Here is a 5570-nt window from a genome sequence, read left to right on the forward strand (position 1 = left end):
AAAAACTATCGGTTGATTAATCGGTATCGGCCAGTGTGGTCCAACCTAGCTATCGTATCGGTAAAATCCACTATCGGTCGACCTCTAGTTTTATCGTCCAGGCCTAAACACAACAAGCGATTTTTCATCATAAATAGGCAATTAATACAATTAATACAATGTGTCCAACATCGTTCAGAAAAGTACAAGCTAGAACAGGGAGGAATTAAGAAAAAGTGAATGCATAGAGGAATTGTTCTTCAGCTGGCATTCCAGATAGGGGTGGGAAGATCATTGATTCCACCTGCAAGGAACAGTGAGTGAAAACGTTCTGGAATGTAATTTTGTGCATTTCTGAGATTGTATCACAAGGCGTTGCTCACTTTCTGACCTCGGGCTTCTGGAAAGAATGTAAACTTGTAAGAGCGAGTGAAAGTAGGAGAGTGTGGAGCACGTGGTTGTTCTGTATGCAAGCATTAATGTCTTGAAATTGATGTGAGCTGCAACCTGTAGCCAGTGCATGAGAGCGATAAAGAGAGGTGTAATGTTGGCTCTCTTGAGCTTGCGACTTAATGCTGCTGCGTTCTGAATCATCTGTAGAAATATCATTGCATTTCATTGAAGTACAGCCAGAACAGCACTGCAATATGATAAGTTCCTATGTGAAGTTGTGCAGCATGCTCTGTTAGGAAGAGCATGATCTTCCTGATATTGTGCAGTGCAGGTCAGCTGGTTATCAAAGATTACGCCAAGATTTCTGACCAAACTTGATGGGGTAATTGTTTATGAATCTAGCTGGATGGTGAATTTGTGTCGTACAGTCAGTCGATGAGAAGCTCTGTCTTTGCTAAGTTGAGCTTTGTCATGGTTTCTGTAGAAAGTTTTTTTTTGGGGGGTTGTGGTAACCGACATTGTCCTTATTTTGCTGATGCCATCATTCATTTTTTATTTCAATACAATACATATTTAATTTATGATCACATTTTTTCTGATAACTTAAAAATTCAGTAATTCTTATGCTAATATTCAGTTGCTTAAATATACTTAACAATACTTTGCTTATAAACGGCGCTGGTTTTATTAACTTGGTACAGTTATGTTTGGAATTGGACATTTTCATGTCTTCAGTTCTTCTGTTCACCAAGGAAGCATTTAAAGGTGCAGTGTGTAATATTTAGGAGGATCTATTGACAAAAATGCAATATAATATACATAACTATGTTTTCAGAGGTGTATAAAGACCTTCCATAATGAACCGTTATGTTTTAACCGTTATGTTTACTTAGAATGAGCACTTTATATCTACATACACCGTGGGTCCCCTTACATGCAAGTCGCCGCCATGTTTCTACAGTAGCCTCACTATGTTTTTCTTGCGAATACAACACTGCACAATGATGAACAAGTAACAATAATATTCGCAATAACATATAGTTTTATTGAATAATTAAGTAAATATAATTCCTTAATTTACCTTTGTAAAGAGACCTCATTGCTGGCTATATCGCCACTGTAGCTTCTCTAAAGGGAGGGGTGAGCGGGGGACTGAGCCGTTGGCTGCAATTCGCAACCTCACAGCTAGATGCCGCTACAATTTACACACTGCACCTTTAATTGATCAAAACTATACCCCTCAAAAATAGTAATAATAAATTATGAATTATTCTGAATATTTGGAATAACTCTTTTCTTTAAACATTTTAGAATTCTGTGTTCATATATGTGACCCTGGACCACAAAACCAGTCTTAAGTCGCTGGGGTATAATTCAGAATTCTGTGTTCATATATTTTAAAATTCTAATTTTGACTGTGATGGCAAAACCCCATCATCTTCAGCATCCATTACTCCAGGTTACTAGAAAACCTTTTCACTCTAATCATTCTAATATGCTAATTTGGTTTTGGAGAAACCTTTTTTATTATTAGCACAGTTGAAAATGTGGCTTAATGAAGCATGGAAATTGCAATACAATGTGTTTTTTTCAGCTGCTGAAGTGTTGAGTTTCTTGCAAGTCACTTGCAAGTCAAATTTTGGTTTTAAAAATGACTAAAAAGAAACACGTTTCTTTAGAAACCCATCAGTCTGCTGTTCTGTTGAGAGATGAAGTCTGTTCCATACAAAAGAGGAACACAATCTTGATCTAACAAGCACAGAAATAAATATGGTCGGCCTAGATGCTCAACAAGAGAATGAGTATATTAGAATCTGTAGTTTGAAAGACCGACCGCTCACTGGTGCTCAGCTGGAAGCTGCATTGAACAGCAAACACTAAACACCAGCTTCATCCGCATCAGAGAACGTTCTCAGACACTGGCCATTTAGACGGAGTTTCAAAGAAAAAGCCACATCTGACTCTCAAATATGAAATGAATGGGGTAGATGAAAAAATAACTAACTTAAAAAAAAAAAGTGTTATGGATGGATGAATCCATTGTTAAGTGCTGCTATGTCCCAATATTACGTTTTTACTGTATTTTAGATTTTTAAAAATAATACTAGAAACTTAATAAATTTTAATAATAAATACATTTATTATTTATTAAAAAACTATATATATTTTTTTGAATGGTAGCACATGTCCTAAAACATGGTATCACCCTGGTATCATGTAATTTGGCAAACTTGTATTGTATCAATAATAAATGTATAGTATATTTCTGTGGCTGCAGTTTCTTATGACAAAAGTAATGATTTAAAGCTCCACATGTGGGAGTCTGTCTGTCACATTGCAGATGTAAGCCAGTATCTGCCCATTGAAACACTTCAAAAAAAATTTAAATAGCAGGGAGGAGGCCTGAGGTCAGACTGCAGAAGTGCTTTTGTGGCCACTGTGTCCTTTTGTAAGACAGAAAGCCTTTGCTTCTGAGTAAGAGCTACATAGCTTGAGCTCAGTCCTAGTACTTATAAAGTTCAAATACTGGATAAAAGGTGAACTTCGGAGAAAGTGACTGAGTCATCACATCACATGATCATGGCTTTCTCTTCCTGACTATTTTGGTGACCTTGCGTACACTTTTATGTTAAAATCAGGGTATTAATATTTTTCATATTTAAATGTATGTTCAGATATATAGATTATTTATTATTTATTGTTCTTCCTCTTATGCAATAATTAAGTGGTTTGTCTAAATCTGAAGAATTCATGCAGCAGGAATAGAGCTGCTTTCTGAATCTATCAAACAACCTCGATAAGGTCTGTCTCTTGAAGATCGATTCTGTGATTGTAAACAAGGTCAGCGTGTGACATGAATTATGTGTGATAATATATACTAAAATGTAAAACGGAATAAATTATTGATTGTTTTACACTGCTGTGTAATACAACATTTGGTTTGAGGCATGGTGATTTGCGGGTGATGTTTTTATGGTTTGTTCAAAGACATTTGTTACTACAGCTTTCATACTCAAGATAAAGTGAAACAATTCTTGATTCTGTAGATCTGTGGACTAAGAATTGCATGAAAGACTTCTCAGCTTCTTAGAGACGCTTTTCATGAATACTGTACACACTGATGTTTTTGTCTTTTTGGTATTGGTATGTTAAATAAAAGTAAACTAGAAAAAGTATAGCTAACATCAGACTGTATTTTGACCTGTCGCACCTCAGAGGTCTTGACCATCTCTACTATGACATTATTTTGATATAAAATTTTGAATTGATATTTAGTTCATTCTAGTTAAAAAAAAAGCCTAAACAAAACTAATTTTACTAATCCAATCATTGCATGATTTTTGCTGTTAAAAGAAATGAACCATTCCCTAATTTCTTAAAATTTTGAAACCCATTTGACGCTTTTAAGGCATTTCATTGCATTTTATGGCATCTCATTTTGTAAGAATTTTATTTAGATGTTAATTTAATATTTAATGCAAAAAAAAAAAAACCTCAGGGTTTTAAACTGTACTTAGACATCCCAAAATCTCCATGTTTTGGTAGCAAGGTTGCAGATATCCTTAATAATAAATAGACAATGAAAAATCTAATGTATTGTTATACTTTCAACTACTGAAAAATACATTTTCTAAAAATGTCTTTTTGAAAAAAAAAAAAAGACGTTTTCTTTCATATATTTTCCCTGCAATCTGCCAAGTGCATTCTAAGATCACGTGGTCTTTCCAAACCTGTTTTGCAGGTGTTGTGCAGCATAGTCTATGCTTCACATGTCTGCCTTTTTGTTTAAACGTTCTAGTCATTCTTAACATTTGTGCCAACCACTTGTGCAACTATTTCAATTGTATGGTCGCACCTCAGAGGTCTTGACCATCTCTACTATGACATTATTTTGATATAAAATTTTGAATTGATATTCAGTTCATTCTAGTTAAAAAAAAAGCCTAAACAAAACTAATTTTACTAAACCAATCATTGCATGATTTTTGCTGTTAAAAGAAATGAACCATTCCCTAATTTCTTAAAATTTTGAAACCCATTTGACGCTTTTAAGGCATTTCATTGCATTTTATGGCATCTCATTTTGTAAGAATTTTATTTAGATGTTAATTTAATATTTAATGCAAAAAAAAAAAAACCTCAGGGTTTTAAACTGTACTTAGACATCCCAAAATCTCCATGTTTTGGTAGCAAGGTTGCAGATATCCTTAATAATAAATAGACAATGAAAAATCTAATGTATTGTTATACTTTCAACTACTGAAAAATACATTTTCTAAAAATGTCTTTTTTTAAAAAAAAAAAAAGACGTTTTCTTTCATATATTTTCCCTGCAATCTGCCAAGTGCATTCTAAGATCACGTGGTCTTTCCAAACCTGTTTTGCAGGTGTTGTGCAGCATAGTCTATGCTTCACATGTCTGCCTTTTTGTTTAAACGTTCTAGTCATTCTTAACATTTGTGCCAACCACTTGTGCAACTATTTCAATTGTATGTATGTGTTTGCCAGATTGCAAAAATAATGTTACAAAATTCAGTCTGTAATAGGAAGTGTGCAGCATTTGGCAATGGCAAGTGATGAAATACTCATGGTCAACATTACTGAGAAAAATGCTGACACACGTGACCTCGTTTGTGCTTGATGTTGGGGTCTGTAATAAACATGAAAGGTACTGTGGAGTAGACAATGTACTTGTTTAGCCCAGGTTAGGAGGAGGTTGGATTGTCTCTGCTGGAGAGGAGAATGTATTCAAATGCGGCGCACACTGTGGGGAGGAAGGGGAAGGGAAGGGGAGGGTTGTGTTGAAGGTCGAGGGCCTGATGATGATGATGATGATGCCCGTCCGTAGGCTGTCGGCACTCACATCACCTGCTGGCTGTTTTCCTGAGCACACTTCAGCACTTCACCTTCCTCTGCTTCAGCCTCATCCAGCAGGGCAAGCCAGAGTTCGGCCTCCTGGAGTGGTGTGGTTGGCTCCAAATTTTTGCTAAAGATGAACATATTTCATACAGAGGTTTTTGCAATGAGTTTGAAGAGGTTATTAATGGAATGGATACTGGAGACATTATTAACCAATTACCGCTTCATATGCTGCATGCAGTGCGATGAAAAATACAAGTGTGCTGTATATAAATTCAAGGCTTTTGTTTTGTTGTAATTTATCATTTGTATATACAGTGTGTGTATATATATATATA

The sequence above is a fragment of the Sinocyclocheilus rhinocerous genome, unplaced genomic scaffold, assembly GCF_001515625.1.
Source record: "Sinocyclocheilus rhinocerous isolate Xijiao unplaced genomic scaffold, SAMN03320098_v1.1 scaffold3015, whole genome shotgun sequence".
NCBI classification, from domain to species: domain Eukaryota; kingdom Metazoa; phylum Chordata; class Actinopteri; order Cypriniformes; family Cyprinidae; genus Sinocyclocheilus; species Sinocyclocheilus rhinocerous.